Source organism: Stegostoma tigrinum, chromosome 33 (genome assembly GCF_030684315.1).
Source record: "Stegostoma tigrinum isolate sSteTig4 chromosome 33, sSteTig4.hap1, whole genome shotgun sequence".
Taxonomy (NCBI): Eukaryota; Metazoa; Chordata; class Chondrichthyes; order Orectolobiformes; family Stegostomatidae; genus Stegostoma; species Stegostoma tigrinum.
In genome coordinates, this window is record NC_081386.1 from 7,576,725 (window position 1) to 7,604,053 (window position 27,329).

At 40.0% G+C, this 27,329-nt stretch overlaps 1 protein-coding gene across 5 annotated transcripts in view; it reads right to left on the reverse strand.

Moving 5' to 3' along the window:
* The window catches only part of sh3gl3a (SH3-domain GRB2-like 3a), a 115,597-nt gene that overhangs the window by 76,195 nt on the left and 12,073 nt on the right, over positions 1–27,329 (reverse strand). Inside the window, exon 2 of one of the 5 annotated variants that reach the window (XM_059639210.1) lies at positions 1,316–1,358. The exons of the other annotated variants lie outside the window; for them this stretch is intronic. The gene's annotated coding sequence lies outside the window, so the exon portion shown is untranslated. The remainder of the gene's footprint in view (positions 1–1,315; positions 1,359–27,329) is intronic. 5 annotated transcript variants of the gene reach the window in all.

The following is a 27,329-nucleotide window of genomic DNA, read 5'->3' on the forward strand; positions in this document are numbered from 1 at the left end:
ATTAAATGTTCCAGAGACATGAGTTCAAACCCCATGTCATTGCCTTAGGAACATAAATTCAATTACTTAATAAAATCTGGAATGGAATGCTGGTATCTCTAATAACATTCATGGAACTACCAGATTATTATGAACTCATTGTGTTCAGTAAGATTGTCCTACATGTAACTCCAGATTGACAGTGACTTGTTTAATTCTTAACTCTGAAATGGCCTATGAAGCTTCAGTTGTACTGAACCACTACACAGACAATAAGTACAGATGTGCCTCCATAACATGAACCGCAGCAGTTCCAGAATGCAAGTCATGGTCAACTTCTCAAGGGCAATTAGGGATGGTCAATAAATGCTGGTCTTGTAAATGATGCTTATGAATAAATAAAAGATAATATTAAGATGGAGAGGGTTCAGAAAAGATTTACCAGGATGTTGCCAGGACTGGAGAGTTTGAGTTACAAAGAAAGGCTGGATAGGCTGGGATGTTTTCTCCCTCACTAGAGCATAGGAAGTTGAGGAGTGGTCTTACAGAGGTTTATAAAATCAGGAGGGGTACAGATAAAGGGATTGCCTGTTGTTTTTTTCCTAGGGTGGGGGATTTCAAGGGGCATATGTTGAGGCTGAGAGGAGAAATACTTAAAAAAGACATGAGGGGCTTCTTCTTAAAAAAAAAGTGTGGATGGTTTGTGGAATGAACTTCCAGAGGACGTGGTGGATGTGGATACAGTTACAATGTTTAAGAGACACTTGGATAAGTGCATGAATAAGAAATGTTCAGAAAAATATGGGCCAAGTGCGGGCAGGTGAGACTGGTTTAGTTTGGGATTATGTTTGGCATGGACTGGTTGGACTGAAGGCTCCATTTCCACGCTGTTTGACTCTATGACTTTTATAAAGGAAACTTCTAAAGATGTTTGAGGGTAAATTAGACTAATTTGCACTGAAGACAGGGGATGGAAGGGAGAGTGAACAAAAAGAGGGAGAAAATGCAAGGAAACAAACTTGATGGAGCTTTTGGAAATGTGCATTTGCAGTACAGCTGCTCAATATTTTTACCCAACCCTCCCAATACTTGTCCTTTTAAATTATTGCCTGGATTTCCACTTCTGGCAGTGAAATGATATTTAATTTCATAGCTCACCTCAGCAGCAGGAAAAGTAACTTATTAAGCTTGTAAATAATTCATTGCAATACTGGGAGAGAAACTGCCTTGAGCTGTGGGTCCACCTCTTCAGCAACTGCTGGCAGGAAATGAAACTCCTAACGTCCTGCATGCACTAAATGTCAAATCAAATACAGATCATCAGGCAGCAACTTACACTAGGCTCGGAGGTGCCATAAGAAATTTTTGATGGCTTGCTCCTAGGAAATAAACAGACACATGTAATGTAGACATTGAATGATTGCCATACTGAGAAACAAATAGCATCAGGGAACAAAACAAAGTTGCTGGGAAAGCTCAGCAGGTCTGTGAAGAAAAAAATCAGAGTTAAAGTTTCGGGTCCGAGGACCTTTCCTCATTTTTTCTTCACTGATGCTGCCAGACCTGCTGAGCTTTTTCAGCAGATAACACGCTATGAAGCTGGATAAACACAGCAGGCCAAGCAGCATCAGAAGAGAAAGAAAGTTGACGTATTGGGTTGAGACCCTTCTTTGCTTTTTCAGCAATTTTGTTTTTGTTTTCTGATTTACAGCATCCACAGTTCTTCCGGTTTTTATTTAGCATCAGGAAGCGTTTTTGCTTTAAGAACACACAAAATATTATTTGGATGTTTATTCTATCGATGGCGCTGATGTTTGTCTGATCTCGCGTTAGAAAATGCTTTTAACATTAAAATTTCCTGAAATCCTTCCCAAACGTGTAATCAGGCAAGCTTTGGGCACCAAGACATCAGATTTTAGGGTAGATAGCCAAAGGCTTGGTCAAAGAGATAGGTTTCAAGGAGTATCTTAAAGGAGAGAGCAGGTGGAAACAGTGAGCCATAGACAGGGATGGCCTGACAGCAGGTGATAGCACAAGAGGCCAGAATTGAAGAAATGCAAATCTAAAGATTGTATGGCCGGTTGAAGTTCTAGAGATAGCCTGTCCTTCTATAGAAACCTACCATCTCCACATTAGCACACGATCTGATGCATTTACGTTAGTCTTACTGCTACCTCTACACTCCTATCCTGGCACAGAAGGCAAGATTTTGCTTTCTAGCTGGATTTCTTGAGTACTCTGTCAGCTTTCCTCTTGTCAACATTAAGCAGCAAAGAGTTATCAGGAACTACAGTCTATTTATTTACCTGCACAAGTCCTGCAGCCCTGTCCAATGATTTCCTCATGTTCCTGAAAACCAGCAACAACCTGCATCAACAAAGCGCCTTTAAAACAGAAAACATCAGACATGCTTGTTCACGGTGGTTGCATGAGGAGGGAACAGGGCAACAAACGAATGCTGCTTCAAGGCTGGAGGGATGGGATGGGATGGGAAGGTAGCTGACCCTTAGTTGAAAACAGATATTGAAAATAGAGGCTGAGAGGGGTTTTTGTTTGTTTAGAAATAAAATTAGACAGGGACAGTGCAGGCTCAGGTACAGCATTCATAGGGAAAGGGCCAAAGTAGTTGAGGACTCAGTCAACTTTGATGAACTTATGCAAATGAAGACAATGTGAGGTAAGCAATTGATGGGTCACATTAGAGGAGAAATTTACTGATGAGGACAAACAATTTAAATTCAAAATACCGATGAAAGGGGAGCAAGGACAAAGGGCAAAAGTGAAAATGGGTTTTAATTTGAGACACAAACTGGACAAATTGGAATTTATGAAAAGTAAAAGGATGGAAACCAACTAAAGATGCTGGAGAAATCTATTCAAGAGTTGCCAAAAGGCATGAATAAAAGTTTCGGCGATGAGGCTGAATGTAATGCGCAGGATTAGCAAGTGCCCAAACAGGGCTGGGCAAAATTGCTTGCATCCTTTGTGACCTCATTCATGCCAGACAGCCTATATGTTGGGGATAGTAAAAGAAACATAACAGAAGCAGCTCAGAACAGATCTTATTTATATTTTACTTATAATTTAATTAATAGTCTGCACATTTCTGTGACAATGCGGGCTCATAGCTTCAAATTTCATCATTACCAACTGCACCTTTTACAAAACAGCAATGCATGGTGACAATGTCACGATTCTCATTTGTGAGCTCGCTTTCTTCTTTAAAACTGTTCACTAATTTGACAATGGGAGCATTCAAAATACACATTATCATGGAGATTTTGGAAGGATTGTTAAGATGTTCTTTTGTGGCGTTAAAAAAAAAGCATCCACTGTATCAGAAGGCTACTTCAGCAAAAGCTGTGGAGTTATAAAAACAATATGTGCATAACACAAAAATACCAAGACAGATACATCTGTGTCTTTGAAAGAGAATGACTCATTTTTGCACGAGGCCACAACATGTTACTGAATTGCAGCACAGTAGAATCATGCATTTAATTAACACCAATTAGATTCATCTGCTAAAATCATTATTTTCAGGAACATTGGACTGGAAATGGCAGAGCAATATATATTACTTCAATAATTCCTGTAAAACATTAAAAATAATATAAATCTGAAACTGCACAGGGTGTTTGCAAATTAGAAATTGCACTTGTGAGAGATGGTTTGAGACAATTTGTGGTATGAAACAAAAAAAATCAAAGAAGGTTTCTGTCAGACCTCACTGGTTATATTCCACCACTTAGGAACAATAACCCTTTGGACTCTGCTCATCAACTAAGCACACATGCATTGTAAAATATTTCCACTGCATGTCTTTATTTCTAGTATCAGCCTTCCCACAAAAACTGCACCACAGACTTCACTGAAATTTAAATGCACCCAGAATATTCTCTTGCCCTCACTGTCACATTCTCAGACAAAAATCGATACCTTAACTTGGCAATATCACTCTTTCACTGACTTTACAAAAGCAAAATTCCATACCGATCCATAGACTTACCTTTAATTCTTCACAAACTCACTGGCTTGCAGTTTCCTGGGCCCCCTTTCCCTCCTTTTCTCACAAGTAGTTCACATTTTCAGTGTGAGATAGGTTGGATGGCAACAACTAATACTCATCACGTTCATGTTATTGAAAAGGTTAATCAATGTGAAATCATGAGCCTCAACTTTCTCCGGCAAGTCAAGCTCAGCCTGGATTTCGCCTTCGCGAGGAAATACAATGTTAGTTTTACTGCCATTACACCACCAACACTGATAGTAACTTCTGGAGGCCACGCATTCACCGAGTAACATGGAAGTCCAAAAACCAGTGATTCTACATTTCTGCTGAGTGCATGTTAAGTGCACCTTTAGACTGTAATCAGTAAAAATCAATTTAATTGATGATGACTAGTGCTTTTTAAAAAAATATTGAACATATTTTTCTAACTAACCTGTTCAAAGATGTTGTAACACACCTCTGGTGCAGATGAGACTTTGGTCTCTTGGTTCAGGGGCAGATATACTACTACTGCACCACAAAAAGGCCCAGAACTTGCAGTGAAAAACATGTTACACTTTGTTGAATGAGGTTAAGGGTACGCTAACTTCAACAATTATGGCTAAGTGCTCTCACTGAGGCAGAAAGTCTTATTTTATGTTTGTGGAATGTTAAATTTCTCCTTAATGATGAAAAAAAAGTCTTTTTGCATCAATTGTATTCTAACGAATATTTATTTTGTGATTTGTAAATTTAAAATACAAAGTGAAGAAATGAAAGTCAGTGCTTTTAAATCTGTGGTTTGGTCCATGAATACTTCATGCTGATTGACTGCTCATCACCACCACTGCAGCTACCTGCAAAGGTAGCCCTTTTACTTGGCATCAGATTTAAACTGCTGTTGGGAAAGGAGGAAAGCAAGACAGGGAAATTGCTAGATCCTTCGGAGCATTTTTTGAGATGAGTGGAGAGTTCCCTTGCTTCAATGCCATCAGCAAAACAAGACATTTGTGATTACCACATAAATACCACAACTTCTACCATTCAATACATGCAGGCAGTGAGCCAAAAGGAGTAAGGTGCCATTCTTGTGGGAACACTAGTCCCATGCGGAAAGAAAGAAATTGCCATCGACCAGTGTGAAACTGGCAGTTCTTCAGGAATATCCTATGTAACTCCCTTCAGATTGTTTGTACGTGCAGAGAGAATCTCTCTCTCCCAGGTCAAATTAGGTATAAAACCAACCTTTGCCTTTTCCAATAATGCTCATGATTTCTTTACCAGGACAAACACTGCAGGCTGGAATATCCATTATGATCTCCAGCATCTACTTACAGTAAAAATTATAACACTTCAAAAGCGAAAAATTGATTTGCACCTTGCCATCAGTGCAGCACTCGGTGTTACTAAAAAAGAATCGGTTTAAGTGAACACATTTAAATTTTGGTCATTTAATTAGTACTTCCTTCTTAACTTAATTTATGCACAGTCCTTCCAGAATGTTCCTTTCTGGTATTAATTTTCAGTGGATTATTTTCAGTTATCTTTCAGACACACATGAATATAGGAAGTCTGCTTGCTGTAAAACCAAATTGAAATGCAACAGTGCAATGCTTCACTATCACACTTATGTTTACACTGATTGCAGTAGGATTCTGTCCAATAATTTGTCACTGAACTCTTTATTTATTCCATTTCAGTTCAGGTATTGCTGCTCTGCATTATCTCTCAGTACATTTAAAAATGTTCCCTTAATGCGTGGTTACTCATTAGTTTCTAAGGAGTGTCAATAATGAAGTCATTCATTTTAATCTTTCAAGCTGACTTAACTGTGTGTCTCCTAGCCCTAGAGGTGGGTTCTGTAGTCTCAGCATGTAAAACATAATATCAGTCTAACCTGCAGCAGTAACAATACTCCATCTTCGTTTCAAATTTTACATTCATTTCTTTAGTTTTGCTTTTTAATAATCTTTTATCCTCTCTAACAGTGTACAAACCTGAGAGTTTGGTGAGTTAGACAGCTTTTAATTTAATAAAATAAATTGATTAAATAAAACACATCTAATTAAAATATAATAAAGGTGTTGTGTGAAGGCCTGTGTATCAGTCTGATCCAGAACAAAGTAGTCTGGGCTGAATGTTAATGGCCTTTTGCACAGAGGTTATTCATGGGAGACTGAGCTGCAGGTTAGGGAATGGTACCTGAACATGTTTTTCCCCAGGAGGCAGGTGCATCCCTCATGTTTCGGTCAGCAGTCAGGGGCATGGGGACATGAGTATGATGGGGGCAAACTTGAGGATTCAGGAGGTAGAAGAGAATAAGCCTTTGCAAATATGCAGCAGGTCTGAGAAACTTTGTTTGGATGAGTGTAAGGGGTGTAAGGTAGATAAACACACTGACCATGGCACTGTGCTCTCAGAAGCCCTTCAAGTTAGTGGAAGCGAAAAGGAATGTAGGGGTCGGTTCAGTGAGGAGGACTAGTAATGTTCCCCATGTGTTACCTGGGAAAGGACCTTACAGTGAGAAGGGGTGAGGTCCAGTCAACTTGGTCCATGTAAGTATGGATGACGTAAGTAGCAGGAAGAGAAATGAAGCACTAACATGTAAAGTAGAACCTCAGAAGGTAATCATCTCTGGAATAATGGAATCCCTACAGTGTGGAAGCAGGCCATTCAGCCCATCAAGTCCACACTGACCCTTTGAAGAGTGTCCCATCCAGACCCACCCACCTACCTACCTTATCCCTGTAACCCCGCCCTTCCCACGGCTAACCCACCTAGCCTGCACATCTCTGGGCACTATGGATCCACACCAATGGGGCATTCTCTACCTAAACAATGCTGGAACCAAAGTTCTAGCAAGCTACATTTTAAGGAAAGTTTAAACTAAACACGTAGTAGGGGCAAGGAATAAAATGTAGGAAGATGTGACAAAACAAAGGAGGGGGGAAAGAATTAATATGGGAAACATCAATCTGATCATTACAGGAAGGGATAGAGGGTTCAAACCTAAGAGTAAAATTAATGGACAAGCTTGTGGTGACAAAAATAATAATAAAGGACAAAACTGAAGTCTGAAAACTCATGACTCAGAGCAAAACAGATGACGTGAAGGTGCATATACAAATGCACAAATCACTATTTGATATAACAGAGAACACAGTTCAGAGAATCACAGAAGGCCTATAGTGTGGAAGCAGGCCATCCAGCCCATCAGGTCCACACTGACCCTTCAAAGAGCATCCCACCCAGACCCACCCACCTACCCTGTCCCTGTAACCCTGCATTCCATGGCCAACCCACCTAGCCTGCACATCCCTGGACACTGTGGGCAGTTTAGCATGGCCAATGAGCCCACTGCACATCTTTTATCACACCACAACCACTCTAAGTACCGTTTCTAACTCCAGGAGCACGAGATTCTACTCTGCATCATCAACTTCATTAAAAGAGCCAAAAAGATCAGTAACCTGACTTCTCTCTGTGTTTTGGAGTCTCTTCTGCCTTCAGAAATGCCTCGACATGCCTCAAACTTGTTTACATCACTTGCAATAATCAGTAAGATATTGTAGTCATTTGACCACTGTATATTTAAGTAAGTATTCCTAACTTTACTTCTCATGTGCATCCTTGTTAAACAAGCTGCCGGCTGGTTCAAACGCCATTCCAGGGCCCAGACATAAATGCAGCCCGTTCGCTGAGTGCAGTATTGAGAGTGAATGCTTCATTGTTCGGATAAGCCATTAAACAGCATCCGATTTGCTTTGTAGGTGAATGCAGTATTTATCCAGCTAGTTGCTCAACATTTCTGTCAGCTGGTCTTTCATCTCCTGTGCTGTTTGTGATCCCATGAATTGGCTCCCTGTTTGCCTGTGACAATGGCTACATCTCAAAACCTAATCCATTGGGTGCATGACATTTTTTTTTGTGAAAATCGATATCGATACGGAGTAATTTATTTGTTATGATGAACAATTCGATTGGATTAACTTTGTCAAATATTCTTCAGAATCCTGAGATGACATTTTGTTGCTCCCAAAATAAGCAAGCTCAAATCCACCTCTTTCAATTTTAGACAGAGGCACAGAAAAATCACGTTTTCTGGCCTCAGTATTGTCTGGAACGTAGACATTTTTCTCAGAATGGAATGACTGAATTGTTCACTATTCTTAACTGGGCTAATGCGTACCTTGATTCATCAATGCTAAGTCTTAGGTCACTTTTGTTGTCAAGATAATGTGTGACTGTTCTGATGCAAAACACACTTTCAATGAATTCTGTGGCATTTTATCTTTCTTCATTGTTTTCATTTAATGACTGATACATAGTGCATCACAATCTTCAACACAATGTAATATTCCCAAATACTTCTCACATTTATGTCCCTCTAAGACATATTATTGCAACTAAAGTATCTAGCTCTTGGTGGCCTTCAGATGATAATTATACATTTGACTCCATAATTTTTCTGAATAATATACTCAGCACCTTCGGACCAATTAGTTGCATTATCCCAATTCCCATTGACTAGGGCTAGAAATTGAGCATATTATACAAGAGCTTCATAAATCAATTTCTGATACAAAAATAATTACTGGAAGAATGTTTCTCTTTCCGAAAAAGATGTAAATTCTAGAGAACTGTGAAAGCTAAAGAATAATTTTTAACAGGTTACCAGACAGGTACTGACCTTTCTTCAATAGGTGGGCAGGCCAGATTACTGGAGGTGAGATATGCAAATTCAATTCGAGTCATCAGCTGTACAGCATGGAAACAGACCCTTTGGTTGAACTCATTCAAGGTGACCCAATATCCTAAATGAATCTAGTCCCATTTGCTAGCATTTGGCCCATATCCCTCAAGACCCTTCCCTCTTCATATAGCCATCCAGATGCCTTTTAAATGTTGTAATTGTATCAACGTCCACCACTGCCTCTGGCAACTCAGTTCATAAACACTACCCTCTGTATGAAAAAGTTGCCCCTTTAGGTCCCTTTTAAATATTTCCCCTCTCACCCTTAACCTATGCACTAGTTTTGGACTCCCCCACCCCGTAGAAAAGACCTTGGCTATTTATCATATCTATGCCCCTCATGATTTTATAAACCTCTATATGGTCACTCATCAGCCTTCCACACACCAGGGAAAATAGCCCAGCCTATTCAGCCTCTCCCTATAGGGCGGCACGGTGGCTCAGAGGTTAACACTGCAGCCTCACAGCACGGGCCTGGGTTCGATTCCACCCTTGGGCGGCTGTCTGTGTGGAGTTTGCACATTCTCCCCGTGTCTGCTTGGGTTTCCTCCGGGTGCTCCGGTTTCCTCCCACAGTCCAAAGATACGCAGACTAGGTGGATCGGCCATGCTAAATTGCCCGTAGTGTTCAGGGGTGTGGGGGTTATAGGGGGATGGGTCTGGATGGGATGCTTCAAGGGGCAGTGTGGACTTGTTGGGCCAAAGGGCCTGTTCCCACACTGTAGGGAATCTAATCTAATCTAATCTATAGTGCAAACCCTCCAACCCCAGCAACACCCTTGTAAATCTTTTCTGAACCCTTTCAAGTTTCACAACATCCTTCCTATAGCAGGGAGACCAGAATTGCACACAGTATTCCAAACAATAGCCTAACCAATGTCCTGTATAGCTACAACATGATGTCCCAACTCCTACACTCAATGCACTGACAAATAAAGGCAAGCATATCAAATGACTTATTCATTATCCTGTCTACCTGGGACTCCACATTCAAAGAACTATGAACCTGCACTCCAAGGTCTCTTTGTTCAGCAACACTCCCCAGGACCTTAAAAATAAGTGTATAAGTCCTGCCTTTCCAAAATGTAGCACCTCACATTTATCTAAATTAAACTCCATCTGCCGCCCATCGGCCCATCTGACCAAGATCCTGTTGTACTCCCAGGTAACCATCTTCACTGACCACTATGCCACCAATATTGGTGTCACCTGAAAGCTTTCTAACCATACCCACAATGTTCATATCCGAGTCATTTATATAAATCACAAAAAACAGTGGACCCAACACCGATGCTTGGTGGTCACATGCCTCCAGTCTGAAAAGCAACCCTCCACCACCACCCTCTGTCTTCTGCATTCGAACCACTTCTGATTCTAAATGGCTAGTTCTCCTGTATTCCATGTGATCTAACCTTGTTAACCAGTCTACCGTGAGGGACGTTGTCAAACACCTTATTGATGTCCATATAGATCATCTCAGCCAATCTGGCAGCATCTGTGAAAGAAAAAACAGAGTTAACATTTCAGGTCCAGTGATCCTCACAACAGTTCTGAGGAAGGGTCACCAGACCCGAAATGTTAATGTTTTCCTTCACAGATGCTGCCAGATTGGCTGAGATTTTCCAGCAATTTTGTTTTTGTTCCAGATTCACAGTATCCACACTTCGTGTCGGTTTTTATTCCATGTAGATCATGTCCATCGCTCTGCATTCATCAATTCTCTTTCTTACTTCTTCAAAAAGCTCAATCAAGTAAATGAGACATAATTTCCCATGCACAATGCCATGTTGACTGTCCCTAATCAGTCCTTGTTTTTCCAAATAAATGTAAATTCTTTCCCTTAGAATTCGCTCCAACAACTTGCCCACCCACCATCATCAGACTGACCGGTCTATAGTTTCCTGGCTTTTCCTTTAATAGTGGCACCACATTAGTCAACCTCCAGACTCCCGGCACCTCATCTGTGGCTATTGATAATAGAAACATCTCAGCAACTCTTCCATGGCTTCCCACAGAGTTCTGGGATATACCTGATCAGGTCCCGGGGATTTATCCACCTTTTTACTTTTTAAGCTGTCCAGTACCACCTCCTCTGTAATATCGACATTTTTCAAGATGTCGCTATTTATTTCTCCGTATTCTATATCTTCCATAGCCTTCTCCACAGTAAACAGTGATCCAAAATACTCATTTAGTATCTCCCTCATCTTCTACACTTCAACACGTAGGCAGCATTGCTGATCTTTAAAGGGGCCCTATTCTCTCCCATTACTCTTTTGGCCTCAAAAGGATTTGTGGAATTCCTTTGGATTCTCCTGAATCCTATTTGCCAAAGCTATCTCACGTCACCTTTTTGCCCTGCTGACTTACCTCTTAAGTTTAGTCTTACTGCATTTATACTCTTCTTGGGAGTCATTCGATCACTGGTGTCTATACTTGACACATACATCCATCCTACTCTTGACCAAAACCTCAATTTCGCTTGTCCTCCAGCATTCCTTATACCTACCAGGCTTGCTCTCCACCATGACAGGAACACGCTGTCTCGGGACTCTTGTTATCTCATTTCTTGGTCATTTTAAACTTACTGAAGTTTACTTACTACATACATGATACCAGAAGACGCAAAAATAATGGCATCAATCCATCTGCTCAACTGTCTGATCTTCCCTCCCATGAAAACAGATTTCTCTCTGAGTGCTTAAAGCATGAACTGCACAAAAAACTGCTCACCTAGATATGTCAACTCAAAAAATTCCAACGAGGAAGGGAAATTTAATTTGCATGTTGAATTAATAAAAACAAAACACACTGCAAAGACTACATTAAAGGTGTTATAGTTGTTACATTTAAAATAAGTGAAATGTATCTGTGAAATATCTTGCAAAGCTTTCTAAAAAAAGTTCAAATTTTCACCTGCTACTTAAGAAGTCACTTTCCAGTTTGTTATTTGCTACTGTACATCACTTGTGCAAGACAAGACTCTGTTGGATACACTCTGACTCCTGAGTCTGATGGTTCTGGGTTTAAAGTCCACTCTAGGACTTTGAACACAGCACTACAGAGGGCCACTGTTTCATAGGGAATCCCAAATTTCTTCACAGTCAGAGAACATAAAAATGCTGATATTTATTCATAGATACACAAAATTGACCAGATAAATTTGAAAACTATCTTGCTGCCCTTCGTTCCTAATACATAATTCCTAATGCCCTTCAATCAGCAAGGGCAGTATGTACTATTCCTGCCAATTTGATTGCCCCAACATACATGAAGATTAAAGTCACTAAATTGTATGCACTGCATTTTAATCTACCCTCTCTAAGTCTTGATTTATTGTCTGTCTTACAGAGCACTGGAATGCACTGCCTGGGAGGGTAGTGGAGGCTGGAAACTTCACAGCCTTTAGAAAGTACTTGGTTGATTACTTGAAGTGTCATAATATTCAAGGCTATGGGCCTATTGTGGTAAAGTGGGGCTAAACCAGGTAGTAGTACAATTTTGGTGGTGCACACTTGATGGGCTGCAGGGCCTCTTTGCACTGTATGATTCCATGAATGGCTAGTATTAAGGGGCCTATAAACTACTAAAAAAATGTTGACTCTATTTTCTCTCCACTGATGCTGCCAGGTCTGCAATTTATTAATGCAATTTGCACCTTTTTCCAGCATTTTCTGTTTTTGTATCAGAGATCACGGGAACTGCAGATGCTGGAGAATCTGAGATAACAAAGTGTGGAGCTCTGAAGGTGAAAATATCACCAAAGATAATCTGCTTCAATATCATCCTGTGTTCAGAGGCAAAAAATAACAGAGTAGAAGGCACCAGTGGGAGTAGTTTATAGGCCTCTTAATACTAGTCATTCATGGAATCATACAGTGCAAAAGAGGCCTTTCAGCCCATCAAGTGTGCACCACCAAAATTATACTATTACCTGGTTTAGCCCCACTTTCCCACAATAGGCCAATAGCCTTGAATATTATGAACACAGCAGGCCAAGCAGCATCTCAGGAGCACAATTTCTGTTTTTGTATCAGGTTTCCAACATTTACAGTTCTTTACTTTTTCTTTTAAGAATTAATTTCTTTCCACACACTGGAGACAATGCTCTGAAACGTTTTAAAATTAAATCATAGAATCTGGCATCACTCACATTTATTGCCCAGCCCAACTGCTCAAAGAACAGGTAAGAATAATTTTTTTCCTTAAAAAAAAATGAAAATTGACAATCAAGAGTGGTTACATGGTCACCATGGGCTAACTTTCTATTGCATTTATTGAATCATTGAATCCATACAGTCCATTCAGCCCAGGTCCACACCGACCTTCTGAAGAGAATCCCACCCAGCACCACCCCCTATTCCCTGTAACTCTGCATTTCCCATGCCCACCTTGCCAGCACATCCCTGAACACTCTGGGCAATTTAGCATGGCCAATCCACCCAACCTGCATGTGGGAGGAAACTGGAGCACCTGGAGGAAACCCAAGCAGAGACAGAGAAAACATCCAAACCCCGGAGACAGACAGTCATCTAAAACTAGAACCGAAACAGGGTCCCTGGTGCTGTGAGGCAGCAAATGTACCCAGACTCGAATGTTAACTCTTCTTTATAAAGATGCTGCCAGACCCATTGAGTTTCCTCCCGCACACTGTTTTTGGGCCACTTTTTAAAAATGCTGGTACACACATTTTTATAGGTGTCTATGGTCGCAGCAGCAACGAGGCCTTAGAGAACAGACTATTGAACTATGTTCTCTGACAGAACAAAAAAAAATGGTCATATGTAGAGGCTTTACCGACATCAGAATACAAAGTTTGATGGCAATTACTACTGCCTCAAAGCTCACCGAAAATCCCCATTATGACTGCGCTGGGAGTCATGATCCACAGTTTAGGAATCTCCGAAATAGACTGGGAGATGGGAATAACTTTTAGATAGGATCGTGGACGTATGCTGCACAGAAAAGGTCATTCGGCCCATTGACTCTACACCTGTCAAAAAAACAGCCACTGAACTATTCTAATCTCACTTTCTAGCACTTGGCCCATTGCCTTGCATGCCTCGGCACTGCAAGTACACATTTAATATGTTTTCAATGTTATGAGAGTTTCTGCCTTTATCACCCCTAAATGCAATGGATTCCAGGTTTCCAATACCCCCATGTGAAAATCCTTTACCCCACATCCATTGTCAACCTTCTGCCCCTTATCTTAAATCTATGGGGTGTCACAGTGGCTCAGTGGTTGGTACTGCTGCCTCACAACACCAGGGAGCTGGGTTTGATTCTTCGCTTGGGCGACTGTGCAAGCTCCACACAGACATTCTCCTTGTGTCTGTGCGTGGGGTTCCTTCCGCAGACTACAGGCATGCAGGTAAGGTGGAGTGGCCATGCTAAATTGCCCATATTGTCCAGGGATGCGCAGGCTGGGTGGGTTAGATGTGGGAAATGTAGGGTTACAGGGGTAGGGTAAGGGGGTGGGTCTGGGTAGGATGCTCTTCTGAATGCCAGTGCGCCGAATGTGAGATTCAACGGGCCGAACGCCCTGTTCCCACACTGTAGGGATTCTATGAACTCTACTCCCGGTTACTGATCTCTCTACCAAGGGGTAAAATTTCTCCCTGTCTACCCTATCTAAAAAAGACAAGCTTGTACCAAGTATGTTCAATGGTTGGGAATTGGAGATCTATTGACAACAGGACAAATGAAGGTTTCCCCGAACAAATAAATATTGGGAAAAGCTTGAGCAACGTTTAAAATGCAAACAATTTCATTCTATGGGAACATATTTGTGTTTGGTCTGCACACGTATCACTGCCTAGTCCTACACTGCTCCCCAAAACACCTTATAGCATCTTTAGCAATTTAAAATGTTCTATGAATACAAGTTGTTGCTGTTGTTCCCCAATCCTGCAGAATTGAATTCATGCTAGATTTAATCAAGAAAATAGTTAAAATATATCAAATGTCACAGTAAACTCAACAAAAGGGGCAAGGAGCAGTAGGACTACGGTCAATGATGGAATTGAGTCCGTAACAGTTTCAAATAAAATGGATAAAGATTTAACTAATGAGCGGGAACCAGCACATGTCCAAATTAGAGAGAGTGCTGATTTTGTCTTCGGGCTTGTTTTGATATCTGTCTACACCAGTTCCCCAACTACACCCCTCCTCCAAAAATTAGGAAACCAAGGGTTTTCAGCCTTTAGTTACTCAAGCAGTCTGTGATTCTGTTTCTACTTCTGATGTTTCACTTAGATTGGAATGTAGTCATCAGTAAGAACAATGCATGAAATTATTTATCTGATTTACATGTTAGAAAAGCAAGATTTGGTTTGTAGCTTGTAAATATGAACCAGCAATCTGAGCCCTGCACCACCCCCCCCCCCACCCCACCTATATATGTGCATACAGGCAGCATAAGAGAAATACATCACATATTCATAAAGCAGGCACACATTATTCAGTTTCAAGTATATTATGTATTCCAATGGATTTGTATTTGCGACAATGTTTGTAGACACATTATATAAATAGTGTTGCATTAATTTTTTAAAAAAATCTAATGAAAATACAATTATTTCTCAATCTGCACAATACACTAGAAGCCCTCTGATTGCATCAAACATAGTGAACCCACCGGTGACATTCTGTAAACTCCAAAACAAAGTCACCCGAGGACCTATAGGGCTGCTCTCTCTTCAGAGGGGAGCGGTTTGACCTGAAGGTCACCATGCCTCAGATGAAGGGCAAGATTTAGAAGGAGGGATCTTCAAGATAACCTCAGCCAGTGTGGGAATTGAACCTACGCTAGTGACACCACTCTGCTTTGCAAAATAGCATTTCAGCCAACAGAGCTAACCTACCCCCAAAAGCTATGGTGATCATAGCAGTCCTAATTCAGCAAGACTCAATAAGGTCATTAGTGTCACCCACCGTTAACATCAATGTAAACAGCTCTTCATCTTTGTCAGTGGGGGGGGGGGCTCTTCATCTTTGTCAGTGGGGGGGGGGGGGGGGGGGGGGGGGGAGAGGGGGCTCTGAACAATGCAGAAGTCCCAGGAACTAATGAGGATATCCAGACTATAATTTTCTAAATTTTTTGTGTGACTGGCAACTCCAGGCCATTTTCATTTTCACATTACAGCGCAGCCAGAATTTGGAAGCGCTCTAGTAATCGATAACTTCCATTACCCACTGACATGTCTCCACTCATATTATAGATATTGAAGACTTCACTGTATTTGATACATCGATGATGTGAAAGACTGCTACTTCAAATCAAAACTTGAACACAGCTACACAAAGTGATTCCTTTTTGGACTGAACAAACAGTGACTTATGAAAGGAAATAAGTTCTGTCCATAAAGTATTAGAAACAAACACCTCAGGCCTTTGTAAAGGCTACAAAACATTGACCATCAAACGGTATTGTATAAGAGAAGGCATCTTTTAAACTATAACAAGTTGCAATCACACATCAAACACTGTCCAGGAAATGGAAATTGTATTGTCATTATTAAATTAATGAAAGTTTTTGAAAATCCCAAACTGGTGCCATTTAAGATAGAGACAATACTGTGTGGGGCTGGAGGAGCACAGCAGACCAGGCAGCATCAGAGGCACAGGAAAGCCGACGTTTCAGGTCAGGACCCTTCTTCAGAAACATCAACTTTCCTGCTCCTATGATGCTTCCTGGCTCATTGTGCTCCTCCAGCTCCACACTGTATTATGAGTTGGTAGATATGTTTGACCTCTTAAGAGATGCTTTGAGGACATCCCAAATGTGTTTCTGGCCTTCCGAAATGCTTCATCTAGCAACAGAATACAGCAGTTGCTTCAAGAGTTGAACATCCAGCACAAACGATTTGGTGGCAACAAAAGGGGTCTAAACAGGACCATCTTATTCCAAACCAACACTGGCTCTAATTGTGCAAAACCCACTTTGCTGGGTAGGACATCTTTCCTGTATGCTTGACACTAGACTCCTGGTGTAACCGTTCTACTCCGACCTGTAGGTTTATCTGATTCGCGCTCCCTCTTATCCTAAGATTATGAGTTTTGACCACAGGCAGCTCAAGAAATTCTAAATGGACATGTCTGATGTTTCATCTAGAGTGACCTTCATGTGGTTTGGTATTTTCTCATTGGGGAATAAAACCTAAAATTAGCATGTCAGGTTTTACTAACATCTGTAACTGGAGACAATTTAATAGTGACATGGATTTCAACTTAATATATGTGCCCGTGTCATCCTAATGATCCCATACATGGTATAGTAATTTTATACATTGTTGATACACATTAATTTATATTAACATTATATAAATAATTAAGGTGGCAACTTAAATTACAACAGTGCTACAGTTAAATTGTGAATAGTTTAAAACAGGTTTAGACTCATTGAATTCCTTGTCAGTTGTGATAGGGCATTGTTACCCAAAACCATCATAATTGCATGTTCAAGGGAAGCTTGAAAACAATTTTAACCAAAATTTTAAACTAAAGGAGGTGCAAGTGTGCCAATGCAACGTTACCACCATATTGTTACGGAAGTCAAAAAGAACACAGTGATTATTAACATCAGTAACCAATACCATGGCGTTGGGTTCCGAGTTGAATTGAGTCAGACAGTGGCTTTGCATAAACATGGAAAGGTCCTGGAACTAGCTGAGTAATATGGTGCAGCATAAGTTTAGTACTGGAGGAGTAGAGTAGCAAGTGTCATTTACTTTCTGAAAATAAAGTAAAAGGAATGCTTGGGCAAAAAAGAATCTATTTGACCCCAACAGTTGAGGGTAAAGGCAAAGGAGGACAGGCAGTAGCCTTGTGGGGTTATAGCTGGAATATTAATCCAGAGACCGAGGGAACGTACTGGAGTTCAAATTCTGACATGGCAGACGGTGGAATTTGAATTCAACAAAAAAATCTAGGACTAAAAGAGTGACCATTGTCAATTGTTGGGAAAAGCCCACCTGGCTCACTAAAGAACTTTAGGGAAGGAAACTGCCATCCTTACCTGGTCTGACCTATATGTGACTCCATCCCACAGCAATTAGGGATGGGCATTATCACCATAAATTTTAAAATGACTGTCCAACCAAATTCATTCAGGACCACGCACTCCCCAATCTCTGGCGACTCCTTCAGCCCCATAACATTCAAGACACCAGAAGTCCACTAATTTAGCCCCCTGTAGCTCTGCCATATTCTACCTTGATAGAATAGCCTTTATTGTCACATATACTCAATAAGTGTAATGAAAAGTTTATACATCGCCAATTATAGTTGCCAAAGTGGGGAGCTCTCCTACTTATTTGCTAAGCATTTAAATTTCTTTACCTCATTTACTATCTTAAATATGCTCCTTAAAACCTACCTCTGACTAAATTTCCCAATACTTCCAATGTGTAGCTAAGTGTCAATTTTATAATGCTTTTGTGATACATCATAGGATTTTTGCATTGTTCTTACAACCATTTTATTTAGAAACACTAGATGTTACATAAAAGTTTTCAAAACCAAAGCACTTTGTAGAAAATAAAATATATTTTTTATCTAGTCACTTTTAAATTGTGAGCTTTTAAGAATACTGCTTATGAAAGTGGATTCTACAATTAATGCAAAGTAGTGATCTTAAAACTTAAAAAAACAAAACTGGAGGCCACATCTTTGATATTCAGTTGTGGTATCTGACTGCTCACCAACACTGCTCATAACAATGGTATCTGGCTCTTAGTTAAACTGAGACAGAGAGTAGCTTTGTAGGAACACAGAAAAGTTCTGGAACTAGATTAGTATTATGGTGCAATGACCAGTTTAATGTTGGAGAAGCAGGGTTGTCAACTGTCTTTGCTTAACAAAAAAAAAACAAAAATGGTTACGGGATAAAATAATGTGCAGATAACAACGAGCCATTTAATTGGTGCCTTGAGCAAGCATTCAAAGAGACTTCGCCCAGACAAGGAGTTGTATGGTGCAGCTCAATCCTTTTCCACCATCACTGTCTTTTTGGCATTTTAACAGCTGTCAACACTCCACAAGGTCGAGATGACGGCAGGCTAATTCAAGAGGGAGTTGAATTACTCTCTGAAAAGGAAGGATGTGCTGAGACACAGGGTGAAGCCTGGGCACATTACTGATTCCTAGAGCCACTGTGGACACACTGGGTGAAATGGCCTTCTTCCACACAGCAATGATGATTTTATGATGCATGGTCAATCAGCAACCTCTGTGGAAAATGACCCACCTTGTTACTCAATTTGGATCTGCAACAGTCATGGATCTGAAAATTTTTCATTTGCTGAACAATGTGCAAGAAACCTGTATTCGCTTCGTACTAATGATGCATGAACAAAATAAGTGATTTTGTTTTTGAAACATTTGATCCTTGCCATTTATTGTCATAATCATTAATATTTATTTCCACTGAAATAACAAATCGTCTATAATGGCAATCCCTTAAACAGCATTAATCCAGCTGTGAAGTGGCTGACTGCAATGAAAAATAGGGGAAAATCCCAAAAAAGTGGCCAAGTTCCTGAAGGGATAGCACGTGATCAGACCCCTGCATGTTTACCATATTTGAAACATTTGAAATGAATAACATTTTTAAAAATAACACAACTTAGTCAAACCGCTGTTGTAGAATTTTATTTTCCAATTTAGTACTTTAGGTAACAAGAAACATTATTTAATGGGATGACAGTACAGTTCAAGATTTCCTTCTACTGCTTATACATTCTGCAAATGAGGGATTGTCCTGGGAAGGAGAACAAGACACCAGCTAATCTATTTTGTCACTTTCAATTAAAATGTAAATAACACAGAATTGAATGAATTGAGTTGCTGCAAACTGTATTCCATTTATACAGATGCCATAGCACAATACATTAAGAAACAAATCTGAAATTTGACTATGAGAAATTCAGCAATTCAGACACAACCTATGTACTGTATGAATGATGCAGAATTATAGAACTGAATGGACAGAATAAAATTGAGGAGAAAAATTTGAGAGATTAAAGCTTATCCCAAAACACTTTAAAAAAAGAGTAATGATGTGAGAGTTGTCTCTTGTATTTTAAAGGTTGTTAGGAACATAGAAATAGGATCAGCTGTAGGCCATTCAGCCCTTCAAGCCTCCTACAGCATTCAATATGATCATGTCTAATCATACAACTCAGTACTCTGCTCCTGCTTCCTCCCTATCCCCTTTGACCTCTTTAGCCCTAAGAATGACACCCAATTCCTTTTTGAAAACAAACAAAGTTTTGGTCCCAACAGGGCCTCTAAGTCATCAAGAACATCCTTCCCGCACCTACTCTGTCTGATCCTTATTAGGATTTTATAGGTTTCATTTAGATGTCCCCTCATTCTTCTAAACGTTACTGAATTTGCTCCTCACTGATACAATGTCTCCCACTACATCAATCTCATCATCCCAGAAATCAGTCTTTCACACATGAACACACTAAATGCTCCTGCAAAATTAGCCGATTTCCTAAAGAGACTTCGATTGCAGCCAGTAGGATCAACTCCAACATTTACTCATCATATCAGTACTTTTCTGATGTAGTAATCTAGTGCAAAAATGTTATCGCAGCTGCAAAATAAATCGGTAAAAAACTCAAAATCTTTTAGGAACATCTATTCTGGAAAGGTGCTAGAAAATATATGCATCATTTTCACACACTGTTGCTGGTCAGGGTGTGAGACATAGAAAAAATATTGAAAGTATTTATGCAGTTTTGTTTTCTTATTTGTGCCCATAATGGACATCAGGTACTTTACTGACTAACAGAGCGGATATTCGAGTTGGTCCTATAAGCTATGATCACAGTAGTCATAGGAAATAAGCTGCTTTTAAAGGGGAGCCTGGTCTGATCATGCCCGAATACAGGCATGTTGCAACAGTCCAGTACATATTTCCCGGCATTAATAAGACTCCATGAGGCAACGGAAAACTCTTCGCTTGCTAGTTGCTAACATTAATTAACCATCTTTCAAAGACCTAAAAGGGTCAGATTGTTGAAAGAAATGACTGGGCAGACAGTGGATCCATTGGTTACAATATCCAAAAGTATCCTGAATGCTGGAAAGGTTCTAAGTAGGTTGGAAAAATGCTAATTTTACATAGTTATTCATAATAAAGGGAGAGAGGCAGAATCCATGAAACTATAGACCAGTTAGTTTAATGTTTGTCATGAAGTTGTTAGAATCCATTGCTCAGGATATCATAATGGGACAGCCGAAAAGTCAAAACATAATTCAGTGTCAGCATGGTTTTATGAAGGATAAAATCTTGTTCAACTAATTCGTTAGAGTCCTTCAAAGGCGTAAAAAGAAAAACAGGTAATGGGGGTCGTGTAGATGTAGTGCATCTGGACTTCCAGAAAGTATCTGATAAAGCACTGCACAATACACAAGATAAAATCACACGGGGTCAGAGGAAATATGTTAGCTTGGATGGAAGATTGGAAAGCCGTCAAAAAGTAGACAGTCATGCTAAATGGATCTTTTTTTCTGGTTGGTCAGCTGTAACTAGCGGAGTACCAGAGTCCTCTGGTCCCAATATTTTACAATCTACATTAAAGACTTCAATGTGAGGACTATAACCAAATTTACAAACAACAGTAAAATAGAAGAGAATGTCAGTTGCAATTAGGAAGTAAGAAATGTATAAAACAGATATGAATAGGTTCAGTGAATGGGCCATAAAATTTAGCAAATGGAGTTTAACATGGGTAAGCAGGAGGAAATCCATTTTGGTCGGAAAAATAAGAAAGCAAACTATCTAAATGGAAAGAAATTTCAAAATGCTTCAGTGCAGAGAGATCTGAGTGCCCTTATGCTAGCGTTGTAGAAAACCAGTGAGTAGGAACACAAAGTATTAAGGAGGACAAATGGAATTTTTGCATGTATTGTTAAAGCAATGGGGCATAAAAGTAGGGAAATGCTGTTGCAACTGTACTAGGCATTGGTGAGACTGTGTTTGGTGTACTGCATATGCTTTTGGTCCTTACTTCAGGCAGGATATAGCTACATTGCAGGCAGTTCAGAGAAAGTTCACCAGATTGATTCCAGAAATGAAAGGCTTATCTTATGATGAAAGATTGGGCACTTTAGGCCTATGCTAGCTATTTGGAAGAACGAGAGGAGATCTAATTGGAGGTATCTAGAATAAGGGGTCATAATTTTAGACTAAGGCATGGCAGGTTTAAAACAGATACGAGGAGGAATGCAAAGGGTTATGAATCTGTTAAAATCACTACCCCAAAATGTGCTGCATGTCAGAACACTGAATAAATTTAAAGGAGGTGATAGACAGACTTTACTTGGCAATGGGTTAAAGGATTATGGGGACCAGCTACGGAACTGGAGTTGGGACAGAGATGAAATCAGCCATGACCATATTAGGGCAGCACAGTGGCTCAGTGGTTAGCACTGCTGCCTCATAGCATGGGTTCGATTCCACCCTCGGGTGACTGTCTGTGTGGAGTTTGGATATTCTCCCTGTGAGTTTCCTCCAGGTGTTGCAGTTTCCTCCCACCATCCAAAGATGTGCAGGCTAGGTACGATGGCCATGGGAAATTGCGGGTAGTGTCTAGGGATGTGTAGGTTAGGTGGTTTAGCCTTAGAAAATGCAGGGTTATAGGGTGGGGGAGGGGGGGGGGTGCTGGTGAATCTATGTGGGACACTCTTCGACAAGTTGGTGTGGACTTGTTGATTTTCACACTGTTTGGATTCTATAATCTCAAAATGTCAAAGTAGGCTCAAGGGGCTGAATTGCCTTCTCCTGGCTTAGTTCTTATCGTTGAACTTGGACAAATATTAAATATCTGTTATTACTTCCTACAGAAATCACATCATTTACTTCTTATCAATATCTGAGGTTAAGGCACGAATTTCAGAGTCCACACGTCCTGAGGCAAAAAAAAAATCAATAACTGAGTTAGACTTGAAGATTTGGCCAATTTTCAGCATTATTAATAATAAAAATGCATTGTAATGTTGTAACATAAAGGTGGCCAGTTGCTGGTGGAAAGCATTGTAACCTGGATTAGTACAAAAACACAGACAGAATTTTATGTATGTTTCAAAGCATAAAAGAAATTGAAAACCTGACAGGTCAATTGTTGTCCCTTTTGTGGATGTTAATAGAGCCAAGTATATCCGCTATTTCCTGCTTAAATTAGAATAAACCATTCGGAACAGGACGAGGTGCTGACGAAACCATCCATATGAAACTCCTATAGCCTGACAATAAGTTAAATGGATCATAAGCCTCGACAACAGATAGGATGACAATGACTTTCTAAATCGGAATAGTAACTAACCAGCTGCAGTCAGGTAAGTGGAAAATGCCACACACACAACAATTTCCCTCAAAGACGTAGAAACTTATCATCCTTACTCTGACTTACTCCTTAATTCTTGTTGTTTAATAGTTTCATCAGCTGTCACATTGCAGTAAGGTACATGGCACCGTATATCATTCACAACAACCAGACAATTGTTTGATGATTCAAAGGCATTTAGACTGGAGGGCAACATTTAAGATGTCTCCCGTGTATTACTAGGGGACTGCATACTGCCATAGGTCATGGTATGGTGGCCATGTCATTGGAGGAGTGATTCAGCGAGGTCTAGATAAAAGCTCTAAGGAAACAGGCTCAAATTCTACCATAGTAGCACAGTGAATTTAAATTCCACTCATAAGATCAGGAATTAACAGAATCTGGCAATTAACAGTTACATTCAGTAATGGCAACCACAGAGCTAACATCATTGTTGTATAAACCATTTGGAAAGGACATCCACTGTCCTTACATGGTTTGGCCTATATGGGACTTCAGATTTACAATCACGCGGTCACAGTCTAAGGATATGGGGTAAACCACGTAAGATTCAGACAATGCGAAACTTCTTCACCCAGAGAGTAGCGAGTCTGTGAAATTCGCTACCACAGAAAGCAGTCGGGGACAAAATGGTATATGACTTCATGAATGACTTCGACATAGCACTTAGGGTAAAGGGATCAAAGGGAATGGAGGAAAAATCGGAACAGGCCGTTGAGTTGGATAATCAGCCACAATCATAAAAAATGGCGCAACAGCCTCAAATGAGCGAATGGCCTATTTTCTATGTTTCTGTGACTGTGGGCTACCCTCAGAAATGGTGTAGCAAGTGACTCAGCTCAAAGTGCAATTAGACACTGGCAACAAATACTGGCCTTGCCAGTGACTTCTACATCCCATGAAAGAATTTTTTTTAAAAAAGGGATGTTAAGCCAAGGCTCTGTCTGCCCACTCAGATTGACACAAAATATCTTGTGCCATCACTGAAAGAAGAGCAGAGCAGTTCTCCCACTATCCTGGCCACTATTTATTCCTCAACATTTAAAACAGAATGTCTAGCCTTTTATCTCATTGTAGATGATACGAGCTTGCTGTGTGTTTGGTCTATTAGAACTATGATAACACTACAAACATACTTCCTTGGCTGTAAAGCATTATTGGGCAGGCAGAGGTTGTATAAGGTGCTATACAAATTTAAATCCGGTCTTTTCCAATTCTAACCAGAATGACAACTGACTCAGTGATTCAATAGAAGATTATTCACCTGCCCAATGTCATTATTATCATTGTTATTATCAGAGACTGCTGCGCCTGTGGGATTCTCTGCCACAGAAATCAGTAGAAACTAAAAATAGTTGAATGTTTTTAACAAGGATTTGGATATAGTTCTTAGTCAAAAGGGATCAACATAGTACAGAGTACCAAACTGGGTGATCAGCCATGATCATACTGAATGGAAGAACAGTCTCAAAAGGGCTGAATATTTTCTATTCTGCCATGTTTCTGTGTTCAATAATGCTCTTTAAGCATATAATTTGTGTTTGAAACTAGTCCTTATGCAATCTTTCCATATGACAAGTATTCCATACTGCAAGTATTTTAAATTGTGAAAGACTATGCAACACTTGTGAACATCATATGCGCAACTATAATATTTTGTGACAATACCTTGGAGTTCTATCACTTGGTAATGATTATGTCACATATACAAAACAAGTGAGTATTGTGAAATATGGAAGTCACAATTAAATGCGATGATTTTCGTACCACCACAATGGGCAAACTATTGCAATACTAGCACAGAGATAATGGATTCTCCAGCATTTGCTGTTCCTGAGATAACAAGGTGTAGAGCTGGATGAACACAGCAGGCCAAGCAGCATCTTCTTGCCCTGCTGTGTTCATCCAGCTCTGCATCTTGTTATCTCACAATACTAGCACAGATAATTTTCATGGATCGAACACATTTGTACAACAATTGTAATATGTGTGCATTGTGTTGCTAGCAATGCTTTTCAGGGTGAGAGGAAAAAAAATTGTCCGCTGAGCATTGTAGAAATTATTTTGTAAAATAGCTAATTATAATGGCTGGATATCTGAAAGCTAGTTGTTACACAGTTGTCACAATGACACAAGATTATGGTCTTGTTAAATACTTGTAATAGCATCTGAGCCACAAGAATTGATGTCATTAGCACCAATATTTGAAATTAAAATCTATGACAGAAGATATTTTTTGCTCCTAAGAAACTGCACACATCAATACACAGCTGGAACTAATAGACTCCTCAGGCTATGTTATTTACAGAGAATATATTAAAAAAAATTGATACTGGAATATTATACATGAAATGTCTCCATAATGCAAACCTCCACAATAACGATCCATGAGGTTTAAAATGGGACATTAAGGAAAAACAAAAATCAATGTGAAATTAATATCCATAAATATGTGAAAGCCTTTCAAAAGCGAATTAGAACAAAACATGAACTGGCACTCGGTGGTCATTTGTCACACCACAAAAAAATCTCAATGAGAAATAGCTTTGCCTATATCAACTGTCATTGGTTAAATACTAGAATACATGTCTGTATAAAGTAGTGTTGGATTTGATCCCCCTTCTGGGGTCCTTACAGGATCATTTAGTCCAACAGGTTGATGCCGAATTGTTGGAGCTGCTGCCATTCAATGAGATGGCAAACCCAGGTTTCCCATGCTTGTTCAACAGGCTCCTTGGCACTACTCAAAGAAGGGGAGGCGATTCATGGCATTTTAGAAACATTTATTTCTCAACCAACACAAGCCAAAATGCAATAAGTGATCATTTATCTCATCACTACCTCACGGTGCATAAACAGCCCAGCCATCTGCCTGCAAAACAATCTCTCAGATAATTCACTGGCTCAAAAGAATTTGGGGGATATCATGAGCACATGAAAAGCATTATAAGCATTCTAAGCTGCACAATTTCAATTACAAATAAAATGTGTTGCATTAAAAAAGTCATAGTTTTCATTGTTAAGGATTCTATTATCCCTTTAAGCTAATTCCTGATACAGGGGCTTCTGCTAGAATACGACAGTTGCATTCTTGCGCAACATCGTGTTATAGAAAATTGCGCACTGGGAAAAGTGGGTGTAGGGCAGACCACCAAAAGGTATCACTCAACAATCACAACACAAAGGATAGCACAGCTTGAATAAATGTTTAATTTGTATTGAATAATGAAATAAAAGGAAATTTAATACCTTGTCTTGAAAAAAATGTCAAGATGTCTTGATGGGAGGGGTGGTTTTGAGGTTGCAGTGTTGTTAATACAGAGCCTAAGGGTTGTCATCATCATCATCATCATTATCTTCAAGTGCAGTTGTGGTGCAGGGTTACAGCAAAACAAACAGTTAATCCACAAGTATTTGGCTGTGGTTCATTGTCTTCTGACTGTTTCTTGGGGATTGGCTTTCATCACCTGGTTGCTTCTTACTAACATTCTTATCACTTTATCCTCACATTTTTGTGGGTAACACGGCAGAATTAGCAAAAATAAAACCAGAGTGCTGTACTCGCAGGGAGCGCTGATGACCACGTGATGCTGGCACGGAGACTCTTTCAGCGCTAACACTGCGCATGCTCAGCACAAAGCCCGCAAAACAACCACACGATGTTGACGCATACTCCATGGAATCACATTATAGCCAATACGAAGATCACATTTTAGAAACAGCATTCCCTTATTCATCAGTCGCGTTATAGCCAATTCGCTCTGTCAGAACACACATTACAGCAGAAACCCCTGTATAACTTTCAATATCATATTCAAGCATAATTTCAATAGGTAACAATGGATGTCGGTGGATTAAAACATTTACAATTTCTTTATGTTTATCTTTATTAGAATGGCCACTTTGACAGGGGTAAGCACTGCTCGTGTTAGGAGGTTCCAGCTGGGAGTCGGCTGAACTGCAACAACTTAGCAACTGAACTTCAGTCCCCAGGGTTTCTATTCACATTTCTGCTAGAAAAGAATTAGCTATCAAACTGCTCAGAACAGAACTACACTTGGTTTTAAGGCACTGCACTGTGAAACTCACTTCACAAGTTGATGATTAAGAACAGAGTATTCGGGCAGGATACTTAAAGCATTATGGAGCCAGCATCAGCTCCCTCAGGAGCAAGGGACATAACGGAAGTCACTTTGGTGAAAGTGAATATCCAAGCTTTCCTGACAGAAGCAATAAAGTACTTGAAT